Source organism: Alexandromys fortis, unplaced genomic scaffold (assembly GCF_014885135.2).
Source record: "Alexandromys fortis isolate MF-2015 unplaced genomic scaffold, M_Fortis_MF-2015_v1.1 scaffold_10, whole genome shotgun sequence".
Classification (NCBI taxonomy): domain Eukaryota; kingdom Metazoa; phylum Chordata; class Mammalia; order Rodentia; family Cricetidae; genus Alexandromys; species Alexandromys fortis.
In genome coordinates, this window is record NW_026067895.1 from 9412201 (window position 1) to 9433284 (window position 21084).

The window sequence follows — 21084 nt, forward strand, 5'->3', positions numbered from 1 at the left end:
CCCTTGTCTTTTGGCAAGCAAAAGGAGCAGCTATGAGCTTTTGAAACTAATAGTATACAAAGGAGGAAGACAGAAGGACCTGTCTTTAAGAATATTTATGTAAAATATCACATGGCCAAAGGCTCTAAAAAAGCAACTCTGAAATTTAGTCTTTGGAGTAAGGCAATGTGTCCTAGCTCCTCTCCACAGCTTTCTTTGTGCACAGCAGGAAGAAGCCACACTCTTAAACCCACGGGGTCAGTGCCAGATGACTGATCAAAGATGGCAAAGTGAAGTCTACAGGCAGCTCAGGAAACACGACCAGCTTTTAGAGGCCACCCAGTAGCTCAGAGAAAGGGGTGTTTGTTCATGTGACCTTAAGCCTTGCAGGGGTCAGGCAGGATCACCCCAGCTTTGTTCTTTAGATTTGTGAAGGATGCATGGGTCAACGATCATTGGAGGACGGGGGTGTGTGTGGGGTGTACCCTGTGAAGTCATCCTGGGTCATCCTCAGGGCTCTGGCCATCTTTTTCTCTAGTTCTGAATAGAATATCTTTCACACATTGAGTGAGTGAGGGAGGTAACCCAGACCCAGAAAGACAAATATAATATGTACTCACTCATAAGAGGCTTTTAGACATAAAGCAAAGAAAAAACAACCTATATCCATAACCTCGGAGAACTTAGACAACAAAGAGGACCCTAAGAGAGACATACATGGATCTACATAGAAAAGCGAAAAAGACAAGATCTCCTGAGTAAAATGTCATGGGACAGGGTAGAAGCGGGGGGGGGGGGCATATAGCTTAATAAAAACAATTAAAAATTTAAAAAAATAATCTCTTTCACTCCAGATTCACAATCCACTAATTAATCTAGCTCTCTCTGTCTCTGTGTGTCTGTTTCTCTCTCTCTCTCTGTCTTTCTCTTTCTTTCTCTCTCCCCCCATCTCCATGCCCCATATCTAGATAGCTCAGGTGACTATAATGTTTAGCTAAAAGGATAGTACAAATTCCTGTAGATACAGTGCCACAACAATTAGCTTAGTTATAACCTTCAATGTCCTCCACATTTAAATTGTTAAAATTGGTGCATGTGCACATGCTTGTGTGTATACGTGTGTGCATATGTGCAGCTGCCCATAGGAGCCAGAGAGGATGCTGAATTCCTAGATCTGAACCTGCAGTAGTTGTGAACTCTTCCTGTAGAAGAACAAGAAGCAATCCCCCAGCTGAGCCATCTCTCTAGCCCCCATAGTTCCCCAATTCTGAGGGGGTAAAATCCTATATTATTCACACAGCATAATTTAATTAAATCAGATGTTTTTGCATGAAGGAGCACAACAAATAAGAACGGTGTATATCTAAGAAAGGACACAAATATAATATAAATTAAAATTACCCTTTTACATCGGCACCAAATAACTTTTTGCAAACCACTGAGGATCTCCTTATGCAAATGGTTACTCACAAAGAGACTGAAAATATCCACGCTGCTAACCCTAAAATGGAATCAGTACTCTAGACAAAGAGTAATTCTTTAGAAAGGGCATCTCTAAAGTAGGACACGATTAAACAAACATTTATCTTTTAGTGTAAAATTGTACAGCTTGAGCATTGAGTTACGCTATACATCCAAGGTCTTACTAATTTTGCACAGAGAATTCAGACTGGACACAAGTCCATGTATTGCTGATCTACTTCTCTAACGTGGATATGACATTTCTTCTCTATAGATCTTTCAAAACCAGCACAGCAGCAAGCCAGGCATTTGTTAGACATTCCCTAAAATAGACTCATTTACTGGGTTGGTGGGTCACCTTCCTGTGGGTAAGATCACTAGGCAACTGACATTTGCCGCAGTGCATCAAGTAGGTCACACATGAGTAATGTGTTACTGAGAACATCTTTGTAGAGAGAGAGAGAAAAAAAAAACTAACCTGTCACTGCCAAAGCCCTAGAAGAAAGCTACAACTCATGCATGACTTAAGGCTGTAAAAATATAAATGATGGAAACCGGAAGATAAAATTAACATGCAGAAACACTGTGATAGTCCATCAGCAAAATGTAATAGTGTCACTGAAACTACAGTAAAGACACCAGGCAAAAGTCGAGTTCTCTGCATTCTAGAAATAACCAAGCAGCATATGTGATGGGCTAAAATTCATGCTATAAACAAAAGAAATACTAACGAAAAATACTAAACAAGCCGTAGGAAGCCAAACAGAAACATACCCAATTGCCATAAGAGTGTGTATTTTTTATGATAGGTTTAAAAGAAAAATGATGAAATGATGTATTCATTAAGTGATATAACAAATGTTAAAGCTAAGGGTGTATATAAGAGTTTTTGCCCCAAAAGATTAAATATTGAAATATAAAATTTTAAATATTATGTAGCTTTTACAAATATAGCATCAGAGGTTTTCTTTATAATTTGACAAAATGACTCCAATGAAGAATAATCTTCAAAGAATTCTTCTGAACATTTTTGGGGAAAAGATGAGCAAGCAGGTTTGGCCTACATTAAAACTATTTTATCAGCAATAGGAACTGAAACCTTTTCTGTTCCATTCTTTAAAAACAACCTGGACTGCTTTGTGGGAAACAGGATGTGATCACATTGTAATTTCTATATTGCCTGGAAAACTACGTTGGGGTATATAAGCTGTAGAAAAAAGCATACAGTGGAAAGTACATAGGAAACACGTGAAAAGAATATGTAAGAATAGAGAATAAAGAAGGAAACCATCAAAAAAAAAAAAAAAACCCAATAACCTGGAACACTGAGCGTGAAGAGAGGCCTCTGACTCAAGCTCCTGGGGAGTGGAGGTGGGAGGATCTGGAGCTGAAGGCCTGTCTCAGACTCCAACAAACTCAGCGTGGACTCTATGAGACCCTGTCTCAAAAACAAAACAAAGAAGCCTGGAATCAGTGCTCAATTAGCAGGGCACTTCAAACCATTGTAAAAAGAAAGATTTTTGAATCATGATGGTGGACTGCCTATCTATTTCGAAATGATCAAGTTAGAACCTGTCTCTGGCCTTACACAATAGCAATTTTGTTGTTGTTGTTGTTGTTTGTTTTGTTTTTTTGAGACTGGGATTCTTTGTATAGCCCTGGGAGTCCCAGAACTAGCTTTGTAGACCAGGCTGGCCTTGAACTCACATCTTTCTGTCTCTGCCTCCTAAGTGCTGGGACTAAAGGTTTGCAGAAGAACCACTGCCTGGCTTAAAGGATACCTCCCCCTTTTTTTTTTGGAGGGGCAAAGGTAAATTTTTAATGGAAATAGCATTTCCTCCAAATTTTCAACTTTCAGCATGAAAAAATAAACCACAAAAATTAAGGTAATCTTTACAAAGTAATAGAATGAAGAGACCCGTCTAATCGTAATAAAGCCCAGATTAATGGGGGAAAAAAGAATACACCTGATAGCATAATATTATAAATCTCTCAGAAAAAAAGGTAAACAACCTGAAGAAATTATCTGTAATAAAAAAACCGAAAGAGTACTAATAATTACATTCAACACAGATATCTGTGGATTCATCTGAAGAGCAAAACAGTCTTAGAAGGATAGACATAAAGTATAGGCAAATGACATTATAAAGTATGGACAAATGACCAAGTATAGACAAATGACATAAAGTATAGACAAAGACATAAAGAATAGACAAATGGCATAAAGTAGAGACACAGAACATAAAGCAATTTGAGAAAAAAGTCATGTAAATGTCCACAAATTGCATATGTGCCCAAACCAGAGAATGTACAATCAAGAAATATTATAAGAAATATTTTTAAAATCAATTATTTAAAAAGCTCAACATGCTGGGCAGTGGTGGCGCACACCTTCAATCCCAGCACTCAGGAGGCAGAGGTAGGTGGATCTCTGAGTTCGAGGCCAGCCTGATCTACAGCTATATAAAGAAACCTTGTCTCAGAAAAACCAAAAAAAAAAAAAAAAAAAAGTGATTACATGCAACTTTCAAGCAAGCTGGGAACAGAACGCCCCCATCCCTGGTCTAAATCTGGGTCAGTGTCTTCCCAGGGATAAACTGAACAGTGCACAAATACCCTAATGTCTGACAACCATGCTGATCTAGTAATTGCATTTCCAGGAATCTGTCCTAAGGAAATGACCCTGGATATTAAAAGCATATTTCTGATAGTTAATGATTAAAATTATAAATTTCAAACAGTAGATTTTTTTAATATAATTTTTTATTGAAAAAAAATTCCGCCTCCTCCCCACCTCCCTTTTCCCTCCCCCTCCTCCCTCTCCTCTCCCCCTCCCCCTCCAGTCTGAAGGGCAGTCAGGGTTCCCTGCCCTGTGGAAAGTCCAAAGTCCTCCCCGCTCCATCCTGGGAAAATATGAGCAAAGAAGTCAGGACCACGAGGGGTGCACCCACCCACGGAGACAGTGGGGCTGATCTATTGTGAGCTCACCAAGGCCAGCTGGACTGTGACTGAAAACATGGGATAAAACCGGACTCTCTGAATATGGCGGACAATGAGGGCTGATGAGAAGCCAAGGACAATGGCACTGGGTTTTGATCCTACTTCATGTTCTGGCTTTGTGGGAGCCTAGCCAGTTTGGATGTTCAACAGTAGATTTTTTTTAACAGATTTTCCTGGGGAAGACTTACGAAGACGAAACAGAATCTGCAGATTCTCTGGGTCACTGGTGCTGGTCAACAATCTCATTATGCTAATCACCAAGAAATAACCATTAAAAATGCTGTTGAGTCCTTCTTAGATGCAGAAAAATATTCACAATATCTTACATGCTTTACCCGCAGATTTTAAAACAGCATGTCTTCTATGCTCCTATCCTAAAGAAAATTTGGAAACAAACACAAACAGAAAGGATTGAAGGATGCATTCCAAAATGTTGCCTTCTTTAATTACTTATATTTTATATATTTTCCACAATGGAAAGAATATGGGTTCCTTTCATCACAAACAAGCAGACTTACAGTAGATTTTCCTTGGTGAAGACTTCCTAAGAATGGAAACAGGATTTGCTACTAACTACTTTGGGGCTCACACGCCTTAGTCAGTGAGCCCAGGTACTAGAGCTAATGTTTAGAGAGTCTTTGATACCCTGACCCTTCTCTATTTTCACTAAAAAGCAAAACCAAAGGGAAAATTAAAAACCTATCTTGCTTGTTTTGGACACAATGCCACTCTCATCTTTGTCCTATGCCTGACGATCCTGCTCTTAAACCCTCTTCTATCTTTCTAGTTTGAACAAGTCACACTCCATCACCCAGAACTTAAAATACAACAGAACTCTTGTCTGCGTTCCTGATATGACCTGTGCCATCTGTCCACAGCACAGTCCCTTCTTCCCCAGTCCTTTATCCCATCTCAAAACAAGGTGAAGGAAAAAGAAGATCTATATAAAAAGAACCCGCAATAATTCCCCCCTTTACAATGAACACACCCAGTAAACAGGACACTGGAAAGAGGAAGCAAAGGGCTCAAAAGCAGATCTACTCTGGGCCTCGGCCCTTTAAGTGGAGAAAGAGCTATTCTCCCATCCACAGGAGAAGGCATGAGAAGTCCAGGGGACTAGTTAAAACACAAACTGGCGATCACAGTCAAGGAAGGACAGATGACACATCTTATAGACACTAAAGGTACGATGCTCTGCAGTATCAGATAGCTTTCATTGAAGGAAGAAAACGAAAAGAAAGAGCAAATTCTGAGAAACTCAAACTATGCAAACGGTTGAGAGTACACATTTGTATACATGTTTGGCTAAAAAGCAGTGTCCTGGTCTTGTTCTAAGTGGCTAAGAGACTCTCCCAGGACTTGGTGGCTTGTCTTGGAGCACGGCGACCTCTAGCAGCTCCAACATTATACAGTTCAGGTCTATTGCCAATAATACTTTGCATTATAAAGTTACAGGCAACTTAGAAAACAACAGATACTCAATTTAACTGATTTTATCGGGCATCCATCGTGGTAAAGGTATTCCCAATAACCTGAATCTTCACAGTTGACATCTATGTAACCAACACAGCTTCATGACATCATGAACGAGTCTATACACACAGAATGTTACACACACTGAAATAAACTTTCAATGGACTTATTCTACATAAAATATAAAAGATATTTTTTTTAGTTAGCATTAGCTGTCAACTCAACACAGCTCAGGTCTATTTTAAGGAGTCTCAATTAGGGGACTGCTCTGATCATATAGACCAGTTGGCATGTCTGTGTGGCATTGGCTTGATTGCTAATTGATGTATCTGCTGTGGGCTGTACGATCCCTGAGCAAGAGAGCTAACTGAGAAGAAGGCAGGGAGCAAGAACAGTATTCCTTCATGGTTTCGGCTCTGGATTTCTGCTTCAAGTTCATGCCTTAACTTACCTCACACAGACTGTGACCTGGAGATGCAAGCCAAATAAACCCTCTCATCCCCAAGTTGCTTTCCCGTGTCGTTTACCACAGCAATAGAAAGCAAACTAGAACAGATACTATAACTTGAGCAATTTTTAAATATCTACAGGGAAGCAAGAATAGAGGTTTGGGTGCTGGCACTGAAGAAATTTACATAATGTAATGTTAAAAAAAATATGGCAAGGTGATCTTACTGAGGGCTTTGTGCATGCCAGAACTGAGCTATGCTCCCAGTCCCAGGAGGAAACATTTCAAAGAGAACATTTAGAACGTTCACATTGCTGTGAAGCCACAATTTCCCAGTCCCCAGTCCTTTCCTGTAGGGCAGCAGGACACTTTGGTTGTGAGAATCGGCCTTGATTCTGGCCATTTCTCAATGAAGCCTTGGCTCATTGAGGAATGTCCCAGTTCATTCAGGTAATACAACCAGGTAGCACACTGTAGTCCAGACCCCTTCAACAAGTGTCTGCCTAAGTCTCTACTCACAAAGAGGAGAGCTAAATAGCACCGGGGAGAGCTGATCCACAGACCCACCCACAAGAACGGACTCAACTCAGCGTATTTTACAAGCTGGATTCTTTTTGACCCAAATGATCCACTGCCTCTGCTCTCTCATTTCAACCCACCTTTGTGTAAGTATACAGAGAATATGCAAAGACAATTTCAGGCCCAAGCTCACAGGAGGCCAGCCCTAGGTTGGCTGTGTGGAGCCCCGTTGTTAGGGAGGGCTTATTTGAAAAGTGACTGCCTATTGAAACTGATAATTACAGGTATGCTTCACAAATAAATTATAATTGCAATGACTAATTATAAGGTACCTTAGAAACAGTATTCTATGTTAATCACAAAATTCCTACTCTCAACATGTCTGAGTATATCACACCCTTGACACAAGTCTACTTGCCTCTAAAACTTTAATCTTTAGACTAATGGTAATAAGGCTACCAAGGCTCAGAGAGGCTTAGCGACTTCCCCTAAGTCATCCTCTTTTTAAGAGGAGATCCAGAATCACAGAGGTCTGAACCAGGCTTCTTACCAGCTAGGAATACACCTTCCCTAAGTCTGCGTGCCAGTATTGATCGTCAAAACATTGCTAGAAAGAATTCCCACGGCGGCTGTGATAAACCGGAGCCACATGGGTTAAGTTTGGAAGGCATTCCCAGGCAGGATACTCAGAAAGTATTCCAACCAGCAGTGCATATGAACAGAGGTGCTCAGGGCATTGAACGTTGGGCTCGGCAGGACCCGCGTTATTTTTGTTTATCCATGTGAAGAATTTCGGAGGTCTTTCCACCCTGCCAAAAACCGGGGGCACAGAGTTCCCTTCAGCTCTCCCAACTCCTCACACCCAATTATTTACTTTCAGCGTCTAATAAGCTATAACTTGCATAGAGTTATTGAACATATTGTCATTATTGCAGGCTAGAAAGGAGGCCCTAGGTCTTATTCACGGCCCTGTCCCCAGGGCACAGAGGCACAATGGCCTAGTCCCCAGTAGGCATGCATTCCTCGTCCTTATAAACACAGGCGACAGTATCTACTCACAACACTCTCTAACCTCTACTGAAAGCTGCTAACTGCTGTTAAATATTTCACAGATTTGAACGGGGCCACTGACACAGTTCCTTAGCGAATTCAACAGCTCCACCGCTGTAATTATGGAGTAACAGACATGCCGTCGGCACATGGAAAGGGTTTGCTTGTTACAGTTTATCCAGGGTATTAGCTTACGAGTTCAAGGAAGTCGCCTGACTGACAGGTAGTCCACCCAGAGGCAGCAAGCCAAGTTTTCTCAGTTCTTAGGTACAGTGATGGGAAGCTGCAAGACAGGAGGAGAAACCAATGAAGAAGGGATATGTGACGTCAAGACGGGTATTGATCTTTTTATTCATTTTTGTCATATATATTTATTCGGTGAGGGGAGGAGAAACACGTGCTAGGGCGTGCACGTGGAGGTCGAAGGATAACTTTCCTTCTACCACCTGAGTCCCGAGGGTTGACCTCAGGTCATTAGGGTTGACAGCAAACACCTGTCATCACTGAGCCACCTTGCCTCGCCCACCCCACATTTGATCGTTGTTAACAGAAACGACTTTTGGAAAAAGGTTTCAAATGCCTGGTAATTGTATAATAGGTCCTATGCAGAATGCTCTGTGATAAACTAATGGGGCGGTCACGTACCACTAATCTTCATGTATTACAATTTACTGGGAACAGTTTGGGGGCCTTAGTATGATGCATCATTTGAATAGCCTTTTCATAATGAGAGGTTCGGTGAGATTACCTAGGCTTCCCACAACCACACAGCTACTTAAAGCTGCAGTGAGGGTCAAGCCTCTAGGTTAGTGATTTTCAGAAAGGAGTAATTAGTAATTTTTATCCACTAGGTGATACTGGCAATTCAGGAAGACTTTTTTGGTTGTCACAATGGGGGAGAGGAACTAGGCATCTAGGGGGCAGGAATGCTACTCAACATCCCACAAGCAGGGGACAACTTCGCAGTCAGGAATTACCAAATGGGCCGGGCAGTGGTGGTGCACGCCTTTAATTCCAGCACTCGGGAGGCAGAGACAGGCGGATCTCTGTGAGTTTGAGGCCAGCCTGGACTACAAGAGCTAGTTCCAGGACAAGAACCAAAAGCTACAGAGAAACCCTTTCTCAAAAATCAAAAAAAAAAAAAAAGAAAAAGAAAAAGAAAAAAAGAATTACCAAATATTACCAGTGCCATGGCTGAGAATGGCTGCTGGTGAGATAACACTGTTGAACGCTAGGGCTGCCTGAAATACAGATGTTAATTCTCTCTCTCTCTCTCTCTCTCTCTCTCTCTCTCTCTCTCTCTCTCTCTCTCTCTCTCTCTCTTTCATTCCAAGGGAGAATCTGGGCCTGGTTCCAGCTTCTCACTGCTGCCAGCCTCAGTCTTCCATGGCTTAGGTTCACCCTTGGTCTCCGACTTCATATCACGACCTTCTCTACCTGTCTTTGGCGTCTCTCTGGGATGAACTGAGGGACCATCTAGATAATTCAGAACCATGCTGCCTCTCGCAAACCCTGATGACACTCTCCTCTCAAATAAGCCAACAGGTTCTAGGCATCTACAGATCCCAGGAATTAGGATGTGGGTCTCATTGGGGGAACACAAGGAGGTATCATTATTCCCGTTTTTACATGAGGCAATTTGAAGCCACTCAGAGAAGCTGGAGAGAGCTCTTTAATCAGCCGGGCCTCAGCACCACCGGGGCTATTGCAGGGCACTGATGAATACGTATGTGTTCCAAGCACTCTCTGGAAGACCTGTGTCAACACAGGCTCCCAGGATGTAAAAGCCTCAAGAATATTTTTGTTAATTTTCTTAACATCCTTTATGGAACATTTCTTTGTTTCCCGGGAGGTATGTATTATATAAACAACGACCTGTAATCCTTGCACGGAGCTGCCCACCTCCTTCCTGAGTTTTAAATATGCAACAAATTACAGCCTTAACTGTGCATGTTCCCTTAGCGCTGGTACTGTAGGATCAGCTCAGATCTCACTCTTGCTGTGAGAGGAGGTTATTGCCCACGGAGGGACCAATATAGTGGGTCTATGTGTGGGTGGGTGCCAGAGTTTTCAGCACCCCCCCCAAATGTTTGCATGCTAAAAATACCCGTTATTCAGCCAGAACAGGAAATAAAGTACTGATACTTATTACAAGGAGCATGAAGCTTTGAAAACACGCTGAGTGAAAGAAGCCAGACACAGAAGGGTCCATTAGAGGATTCCCAGCGGAAGAAATAGCCACAGTAGCAAAAAAGCAGCTGAACAGCTGCTCAGGGCTCAAGGGGTTGTAGCCGGGGCATTCTGGGTTATATTCTGGAGTGGTAAAATGTCTTGGAGCTAGACAGAGGTGACATGTGCCTCCAGTTTTCACCATAAAACAGTCGATTTTATGTTCTGTGAACATCATTTGAATAAAAATAAATTAATGGCCTATATGCAAAGTGAACTCCAGCTTAAACAATCCATTTCTTTGCCATGAGGCATTTAAAACATATTTTCTTTCATACAGTAGAGGGGTTCCTACTTAAACTATTATGACTTCTTATTGTATACAGCTGGGACAAAATTTTTCAGCTCCTTTTCTGCTCTTCAGATTTTGGTATGAAGTCTCAAAGATGTGTAAACAATACAGCTTTGCCATCTACTTTTAATTTTTGTAACTAAAGTACTTGCTTTTTAAAAAAAACAGTTATACTATATTATAATTTATACAAAAGCGACAGTAAGGATCATATTTTTGTCTCTCTCCTCAAATTGGCTCCTTACTTGCATTTTTTTATAAGAGAGCCCTGTTAGATAATAAAATGAAGTGCTGTGCTAACTCTGAAGCACATTTCAAATACAAGGCATTATTTATATAAATAAAAGTGTTTACTGCCGAGCTAGCATGCAACACGCTGCTGCTGAGGTACCGTGTGCACTTGAAAATGACACGCCGGCAGTAACCACCCTGAGGAATGGGCGGTCCATTACTTCACAGTCAATAGACAGCAACTAAGCAATATGTCTCAGCAGCTACACTGGATGGGGTTTTATCCAGAAAAGGGCACGGCACAAGCAAGAACTAGAGCGGAGGGGGGTAGGGGGGGCAACCCCACTGCCTCCTCCTGAGGGAGTCCATCCAGGCTGTGACCTTGAGGAATGTGGGCCGTTCTAGCGGCTTTATGAGGAGTAAAACTCACTAAAGGAAGACTCATGGCCAAGGATGGGGAAGTCTTCTGAGGAGGCACGGAAGGACTGAGGAGTAAGACAAGAGCCATGCAGAGCTCAAGGGCACCTCCTGCCTTGAGAACCCAGTCTTTGCTTCTAGGTAGAAGGCACCAAGGACCCACAAATCCCCAAGTATGAATGCCGCAAGAAGGAAGGGTTCTGGAGGAGAGACGTGGCAATCACTGGAGTTTGCCATGAGTACATATAGTAATTCCTGGTCTGAACAGAGTCTCTTATTTTTTGCATCATAAAGGCAGCTTCTGGCTGGGAACCTGGACCATTGCCCCTCAGTGCACTGTGGCACAGGGAGCTAGGCCAGAGTCTTATCTGGCCTATCTGGGTAAGAAGGTTAGCAGGAGAGACAGGACCATATGAGAGAGAGAGAGAGAGAGAGAGAGAGAGAGAGAGAGAGAGAGAGAGAGAGAGAGAGAGAGAGAACTGAGTTCTGGACCATATTTGTGAGTAACATTTTGTACTCTCAAACCCATTATCTCCTTGAAGTCATCTATAAAATGGGTGGTTGTGCTGCCCTGCTTATCTCCAACAAAGTGTGTGTGTGTGTGTGTGTGTGTGTGTGTGCGCGCGCACGTGTGTCTTTCTGCTGAGTAGAGATACATGTGGTCTTAGTGAAGCACAGTGATCTTAGCAAAGGACTACGGGTGAAGATTCCTGCCCCTGTTCCCCCTTCTGGCCTAGCAAGCTCCTTGACAGGACCATGGAGCAGACACAATATGATGATCTTGTTCATCATTTCTACCTACCACATGTGAAGGGTCAGAAGTGGCGGCCTGTTTGGATGTTCCTGGACAATCCACAGCTACACTCGACTCAACTGCACATGGCTCAGCCACCCCAGACTTGTCAAGGATCAGCTGCCCTCGGGCAGTATGTGGAACAAACAATGTATACTTTCTCCAGTTCATACTCTGACCTGTGTATGCGGGCTCTACTAGGTTCTGAATGCCAAAGGCCATCAGAACAGTAATGGAACCCATACAAGAAGTTATTAGAGACTGAGACGGGACTTAACAAAGAGGGCAAAAAGAGTGATTAGCAACATCAGTGAGCTGGAAGCAAGAGGTCTCTTTAGACACAGTAACAAGAGTGCTCCTGAAGAGCCTAGTAGAGCCCAAAGGTTCTACAAGACAAGACAACTCAAAGACAGCTGCCCTGAGACAAACCTGTGCTCAGTCCTACTCTTCCCCAGGCCATAAGCACAGCCTAGAAGCAACAGCTTCCGAGAAGCATCCAGACACAGCTTCAGGCCACCTTGGGAAGAAGGGGACAGCTACAAACAAAACGAATGTGGAGATGTTGACTCTTATGTGATACAGAGAGTTTAAGGATCTTGCACATTAACTTGTGAAGACTGAGAGCAGGCATGGGACTTAGAAATGTTTTCCACGAAGTAAGTTTCAATGGGACAGCGGGACAGACAACCTTGGCTGGCTTCCATCCACCTATTCAAGTCACACAACCTTGCAAGATATGGCGGCATTATCTCATGTGGAATGTGCTTTCTAAAACCGAGGTCTGTCACACCCACCTAAATGCTAAGATCATCTTGTAATGTGCTCCATCTTTGACCACACCAGGCAGATCTGTCAGTATCTGAAGAAACTAAACCTACTTCTTGCCCATGTCACTGGGTCTCATTCCTACACCTTCTTCCCACTCCAGGGAGACAGATGAAGCTCAAGGGACGTCTGCCTCAGGAGCCTACCACCAAGCTCAACCCTGATCCATCAGGAGGAGGCTCTGGCAATCTTCAGTTTCCAAGCTTATGACTCTTCTCCTCAGATACCACCTTAACATGTCAGATTTCTGTGTTGCCATCTGGGGCCTGGCTGAGAAGCCCAAAGTCTGTGTCTCTCTCTACTCAGCAGGAAACCCAGGAAATATCCATCACAGGCTAGGGGAACTCTTAAAGTCCAGCCGTTTATCCCACATTTTGTCTTACTTAGTTCGTGTAAAGCCAATCTTCAAGTCCACGGGGTTATAAAGGACGAAACAGAATCAACCTTCGGTAAACTGGCACTTTGTCAAGCAACGGCACAAGGCCCTGGTTTCCACATTGGCAAACTAGTACACACTGAGCAAGTCTCTCTACCATCAGGAACTTCACTTGCCAAGTCGGCACACGATGGGGATTTCTCCTCAAGTATCCATGCTACTACTAAGGGAACTCTGTTGAAATTGGGTAATTTTAAAAGGCCTTTTGGCATTTGAGCTATTCAAACATCACAAAGCAGCTTGAAGGCCAGGACCGTGTTTCCGATTGTGGGATCTCTCGGCCTCGCAGAGAAACCGATGTGGGAGAGGGTCCTGAAGGGTCTCCCAGACGATGAGCGAATGACTATTGCAGCTCAGGTCTCAAGTGAAATTTAGGTGAATGCTTAATGAAATCTATTTAAAAGACAGGCCTGCCGTCTCCTCTTCTTAGAGAGAGTTCAGTATAATTACGTCGCAACTGTGCTCCACAGTGTTACTCTGTAGGGAGCTCTTCCTGCCTTCATCTTTCCCCCAGCCAGTGGGATCATGCCTACTGCCCCTCATCACCACTGAGAAGCAGATCATCCCTCCCAGGATTTGACTAGATCAGAAGGAATCGATGTCTTAGATGTTGTGAAGGGAATGATAATGTTTGACAATGCATAGTTTTAAAGACTGACCGTTCACCTGTTTTGAGGAAGGACTGAAAGATAAAGCAGACAGAGGAAAGCTCCCTAGCACCGGGTTGGGAGGCACCAGGCGCAAAGACAGGCCACAAGGCTGGGGGCCAGACGGGCCGTGTCTCGTTTCTGCGTGCCTCAGGCTCCTCATCTGCGGAGGAGAGATAATAAAGGATACCTCAGAGGACCACTGTGAGGCAGAAGACGAGTGCCCGCGTGGAGGTTCTTAACACAGACAGCATGTGAAACACAGTAAGGCTCAAACAGCCATGACTTTTATCACTGCTCCTTATACACATCAAGCCGTTTTACACCTATCTGCATAGTCAGTGACTCTAGGCAGCTAGCCTCAGATCTCTCCATAGAGTTAGGAGATTGAAACTCAGCTGCGTGCAACACAGAAAGCATTGTCCCATAGAAACAATATTTCAAATAATAGAATTTAAGAATTAGAAGTGACCTTATCTAGTTCTTTAGCAAATGGTCTCACTTAGTTACCCTCCCCTGTGATGTCAGAGGGCTGACCCAGGGAGGCCCGGTGTGCGCAGGGATACAGCTATGGATCTCTCTCTGGAATGGCACATGTACCATACTGAACGAAGTGTGCGTGAGCCAAGGATGTCTTAAAAAGAGCCTGTGATGCCTCCTGAATGGAAAACCTGGAAGACACCAAAGCCTCAACTGGGAATCCAGTTTGGATGAAACCTCCAAAGCGCTGCTCAGATAACTAAAGGAAAACCAAAGTCACTTTCTGTGGCGAGGGATGCAGCTCGGAGGTAACAACCACATGCAAGGCGCTGGGTTTAACGCATGTGAACAACAACAAAAAAAAAGAAGTAATTACAAGCCAGGTGTGATGGGACCATGATCACAGCACTTAAGAGGCTGAAACAGGAGGGTTGGGAGTTCAAGGCCAGCGTGGCCTACCTAGAGACTTCCAGGCCTACCTGGACTATTACAGTGAGATCTTAAAAGAAAACAAACAACAACAATAAAACAACATCAAAACCAAGTAAGCGGAGGCTGGTGAGATGGCTCAGTGGGGAAAGGTGCCCGAGTTCAATCCCTGGAAGCCCACAAGTGGAAGGAGAAAACTGATTCCTGAAATATAATTTTTTAAAAACTACAATATGGTTCAAAATTTAAAATTTATATTTTTATTTATTTGTACACATAACTATAGATAAAGAGGCTGTAAAGAAATATTTAAAATGTGAACAATTATATTCTCTGTGCTATGGAATGACAGAATTTATTAACTCCTTTGTAAATTTGTTATTTTCAAAGTTTGGTTAAGTGAGAAAGTAAAATGACATTTAGAAAGACTAAAGAGTAGCCGGGCTCAGTGGTGCACGCCTTTAATCCCAGCACTCAGAAAACGGAAGCAGGAAGATCTCGGAGTCCAAGGGTAGCGTGGTCTACAGAAGGAGTTCCAGGACAACCAGGGTGACATAGAGAAACGCCCACTCCACAAACTAATTTAAAAAAAAAAAAGTCAACAAATAACCACTTGGAAGCCAGCATTTACTCAGAAATGCTCTTATCTACCACTAACCCCTCCCACTTCAAAAGCAAAACCCCTCTGTCCTATCAAATCCTACCTGAGCCTGAACTCTTACAACTCAGGGATAACTAGCCACAGGATGGCTTGCGCTTAGATCATGTGACATTTACAGTCTGAGCTGCTCCCAGCTAATGAGTGTCATGAGGAAATACTCCTTAAGGAAGGAGGGGGCCTTACCCTGCTCACCTACTCTTCTCGCTAAGTAAATGTTTGCCTTGAGTCATACCACAGTTTATGGCACACAAACAGCTCCCTTGCAGAAGGGGCCCTGGTGATCTCATCAGAGCTACTGACCTGGAACCCCAGTTCTAAGCCTTCTCTTCCTGCACTACAGCCAGCAGCCTGCTTCCAGAGACCTTCCTGATAAGCGTGTATCAGAAGGTACCTTGGTCCTCTTGCTGTGTATATCTGTGACCACAGAGGCAGTGGGTCATTTCTGTCATCTGCTGCACCTGCCACAGTCAATTAACTTCCGGACCATTTTCCGCCACTGCACGGGAGCCAATTAACAGTAATCAACCCCCAAACATGTCTTCTATCAGTCAGACCAAAAACTCTTTCCAAAACCAGGAGGAACACACCACCGAAGTGGCTTCCTGTTCAATTTCGTCACTTGTCTTTGTTGGTTGAGGTTGGGAAACTGCTCTAGGCATGACCAGCAAGGGCATAACAGCAAAGGCTTGGCTGCAGGCGGTGATAAGAAAGAAATGCTTCTTTCAGATAAGCAGAGAGTCCACAGCTACAATGGGCAGTTTATTGCCCGCCCGAGGTACCAACCAGAAGCCAACATAGGGGGAGAAAGCACACAGGACAGCTCATCACTCTCGGATTAAGATGCAATGAACTCACATCAAGAAGATGAAGAAGAACTTAGGGCAAAGCCTAGCGCACGCACGGACACAGTAGCAGGGAGCCGAGAATAATAAGCCTTGGAAGGATGGTCATGCTAGGGCTGGGTCTTCTTCCATAGAGGCAAGTGCTCCTGTCCACTGAGCTGTCACCCCTGTCCTGAGCACTATGAGATCCTGACATAATAAACAATGCAAAAAGAAATGACTAAATAGAAACAAACACGAGAAAACCTCCCTCCAAAAGACAAAGCCGAGACTTGGGAAGATGTATAAGCATTATATTTCGTGTGTAAAAAAATCTAGTCCCTATGTTGAGAGAGCAGTCGAAGACGAAGACTAGATTGGGCGAGAGTAAGCTGAGGCTTGCAGACTGTTGTTGACTCCTGTACAGAGGACAGGATGAACACACAACGTGGGAAGAGAAAACCCGAAGTTGAGAGATTCACAGACAAGACTGTGAGCTCTGTTGCTTGGATGCCCCTGGATCAGGCACATCGCAGTTCCTTGAACCTGGTGACCCATGTTTATCTTCTCAGCCTGTACTCTTGTCCAGTGCACATGGTGCTCTCGCTTAGGGAGAAAGAAACACTCCTTAGAAAGGCTTTCAATGGGCCATTTCAGAAACCGTGAGAATCGCATACGCCGACTGTTGGGATATTTTCCGACAACTCTTTGAGAAGCCTGTGCCTGTCGTGGGTGAGAACTGACCTCCTCATAGGGCCTCCTTTCCACCCTAACACTGCCCTCAAAACTACACTAAACACTTTTCTCAATTAGCTCTAATATCTGTTTGAAACAAAGGGAAGGAAAAAAAAACCCAGAAATTTGAAATTAAGGGCTCACAGTGGTTTACAAGTAAGTTAAGGCATGGTGCTGAATGAGATAATGAGAGAAAAACCAAGAATTGAAGGCTGGGTTAGATGAGATAGCACAAAGCAGGTAGATCAGGTGCTGACAGGCTCAGTCTTCTCCCCCCACAACAGGTCTTCTGGAAGCTCCCTGCTCGCCAAGGTCTGTTCTGTGCTCACTGGCAGTCCCTGATGTCGCTTGTAGCGTACCACAATCTGATCGTGTGTGCCCCAGAGACAGGCAGTCACTCCAATTAGTGGAATAATCTTTCCCTATCTACTGAATCCCTTTTAATAGTGCCTTTCCCTTTCAACTATCATTTCTTGGATGAGATGTCAAACCAATGTGTTTAATTCTGTATAGATCATTTGTTAATGCCAGCCTTACCGACTGTAAGCAATGGTCTACCTCTTTCTCCGCTGTTCTGGGTCCAGATACAACTAACAAGCAAAATAAACTGCCCTCGAAAATACAATTGACAACACACACACACACACACACACACACACACACACACACAGCTTTGAGTGTGGGAAAAAACGGAAAGGAAAAGGACAAGTCACAAATCAAATCTACTGATAATACAGCCATATATTTAGAGAGCACATAGATAAGATGCTCATGGCCTTTGGTCTAGGAAACCTATACCTATGCATTTATCTTAATGGACGCATTCAGAAAGAGAAAGTCAACGTTTAGAAATATTGGAGGGATAACAAAGTCATGCCAGCCCCAAACTCGATGCCTCCCACAGGAGCAGAACAACGGAGTACAAAGCAGGACCTGAGCCAGGCTGAATGATGGTCGCTGTAAGATATGCAAATCTGAATCCCATAGCGCACCCGTCAAGGATGCCCTCTAAAGTGAGCAGCGCTCTGCAGTTGTGACTAAACTAAAGCCCTGGATGATGGAGGTAGGGTCACTGCGATCACAAGGGTCTGTAGAAGAGGTAGGGTGGAGAGCAAGATGTAGAAAAAGGCTCTGATCATGGCAGCAGAGACCGGAAAGGGCAGGGGAAGGAGCTGTGAACAGACAGGAAGTATCTGTGAGCCAGGAAACCAAACGCTAGCCAAGCAAGGGAAACACAGTCCTGGGGAGTGGGGCTCCAGGAGAAGTACTGTCCGGCCAGTACCTCAGTTTTAGGACATATCACCTCCAGAGCTAGAAGGTAATGAACCCCTGTCCTTTAAAGATACAGAATTCATAGTTCATAGCAATGAGAGGAAACACAAGCTACCAGGCAGCTACTTAACCACTACAGAATCATCGGAAAACAGCAGGGCGATCGGAAGGCAGGTGGTGTGCGTACAATTATTCATATGTGACATGCGGTAAAAATTAAAGTAGAATAGCTCCTCCTAATAGGTGGAAAGCTCTCTGAAGCAGTCACCCTGATTCTGTTCTCCCGTCTCCGCACCACAGTGGCCAGCGCAGTCCTTCCGAATGTGAAGTCAATGACCTTATTTCTCTGCTCGGGCGTCTTCACTCATGTCTCTTCTGCACATGAAACAAGAGCCCAGGCCCGAGCAGCTTCCTAGGTACCGTAGCCAAAATGGCTCTGAGCTCTGGGGACAGCCATTCACACATTCTTTCTGTGAGCAGTGTCCCCTGCGCAGGCACGTGTGTTTGTCCTCGCTTGTTACTGACGACCGGTACTGAGAACCAGTTGTCATGTCAGGCCCCCTCACCCATGGGGACTTTTCATCCACTTCCTTCTACAAACAACAATCCCGCTGCCCCACTCCAGAACCCGCCATGTCCGCCATCTTTTCTCCACAGCATATATTACCACCTGACATTTTTAAAAGCCACCTCTTTGAGACCCATCTTCCTGAATTAGATGTATTCTCCGCGAGAACACACTCTTCAGCGGGCGGGCCTGTCCACGGAAGCGCTCTGAGGGCTTGAATGAGTCCACACAGTGGGTGTTAAATCGAAGCCTCTTCAGTGAGTGAACTGAGAGCAGATCTCACTACAGAGAGATAAAAGCAACTTCCATTTCAATATAGCTGGGGTGTGGACGAGCCATATCACTTCGCATAGACCGGCCATGTAAGGCTTTTAACAAGCCAGAAGTCAGTAACTTCTGATGGTGATATTTTTAGAAGTCTTACTCTAACTATAGAGCCATTCTCCATTTTCTGTGCATGACTTTTTAAAATCCCAATTAATCACACGGTGTCCTCTAAAACCACAGGAGCTGTTTTAGCTTCTCTCTCTCTCTCTCTCTCTCTCTCTCTCTCTCTCTCTCTCTCTCTTTCTTTCTTGCTCTCTCTCTCGCTCTCTCTTCCTCTTTCTGTCTCTTTATCTCCCTCCCTCCCTCTCCTGAAGCCTCATCATATTTATGTAATCAGAGTCTCAGACACTCATCTCTTCTGTATCCCAGATCCTCGAAACACTCGAAGATGGGCTTCATTTCCACCGGTACTTTGCACATCCACTCTGGCTACACATCTTGTGACCTGAGTTTCTTCTTTATCCTCTCAAATTCTAAAGGGTCAAGATGAAGAATGCAACAAGATGAGACAAGAGCAAACAGATGAATCCCTTAACACTGAGGGGACGCTAAGGGATACAGGAGCAACTGAATGAGGAAGAAAGGGAAGACCCAGGGTTGGGATGTTTTGAGCTACAGAATAAAGTGATATTCAATTGCAGTTCAAAGTGAAAAACAAAACAAAACATACACAAGTGAGCACCAAGGATACATGTGACTGAATGAAATGGAGAATGTGGAGAAATCGTCTATGCTGAAGTATTCCACACAATTTTATAGACACCTCTACTCTAACGCAGAGGTGCATCACTTCCCAGTTTCTTCCTGTGGACTAAACATAGTGACACCCAGCTAGCCATTCCAGAATAAGAACTGCAGGAAGTAAAAAAGAAAATGTACAGTTAGGACACCTGGTGAGCAGCCAGAGAGACTAGAGTAGCATCAGGAGGGACAGGTCCTCGTGACTTACTCTTTGCTGATGTGATGAGTGAGCACGGCATTTTACCTTCCAAGGACACATAATTCTAGCCTAATGGTAAACACATCAGATAAATTTCTACTAAGGGACCTTCTACAAAACACTTGACAGTAATTCTCAGAATTGTTAAAGACAGAAAAACCAGGGAAAGCCAGGTGTTGGTGGCGCACGCCTTTAATCCCAGCACTCGGGAGGCAGAGGCAGACGGATCTCTGTGAGTTCGAGGCCAGCCTGGTCTACAAAGGGAGTTCCAGGATAGGCTCCAAAGCTACAGAGAAACCCTGTCTCAAAAAACCAAAAAAAAGAAAAAGAAAAAAAAAAAAACAGGGAAAATCAACTCAAATAAGGGAAAAGACTGAACTATGAGGAGAGCAAGAGGACATGTAAGAGAAATGCAGGGTGCAAGAGAATGTGATAGAAATTCAGTATGCAAGAGGACACATGATAGGATCTCAGAATGCAAGACAACATGTGATAGGATCTCAGAATGCAAGACAACATGTGGCAGGATCTCAGAATGCAAGACAACATGTGATAGGATCTCAGAATGCAAGAGGACCTGTGGCAGGATCTCAGAATGCAAGAGGGCATGTGATAGGATCTCAGAATGCAAGAGGGAATGCGATAGGATCTCAGAATGCAAGAGGACATGTGACAGAAACTCAGAGGAAAGGACACTGGGAAAACAGTAAGCTGGAGTCAACTGTAGACATAAGTTAAAAATCGTTATCAGTTCAGAAATTGAAACAAATGTACCATATCAATGTAAGACAATGATAAAGAAAACTGGAAGTGAGATACCAAGAAGTTTCCCTATTGCTATTTATGACAGGATGCTGCTATATTGTGGATCTGTAGTGTCCCCAAAGGTCCATGTGTTGGAGGACTGGTCACTAGTCTATGGCACTATTGGGAAGTAATGTTCTTTAGTAGCTGGTGCCAAGTGGGTGGAAATTACATCATTGAGGCTGTGCTCTTGAAACACATTGGAGCCTTGGCCCTTTTCCCTTATCTCTTTGGATTCCTGGATGCT

General features: G+C 43.8%; 1 protein-coding gene across 4 annotated transcripts in view; it reads right to left on the reverse strand.

The window, feature by feature from the left end:
• The window catches only part of Pip5k1b (phosphatidylinositol-4-phosphate 5-kinase type 1 beta), a 257063-nt gene that overhangs the window by 209209 nt on the left and 26770 nt on the right, over positions 1-21084 (reverse strand). For 2 of the 4 annotated variants that reach the window (XM_050158605.1, XM_050158588.1), the window contains exon 2: positions 8126-8213. The exons of the other annotated variants lie outside the window; for them this stretch is intronic. The gene's annotated coding sequence lies outside the window, so the exon portion shown is untranslated. The remainder of the gene's footprint in view (positions 1-8125; positions 8214-21084) is intronic. 4 annotated transcript variants of the gene reach the window in all.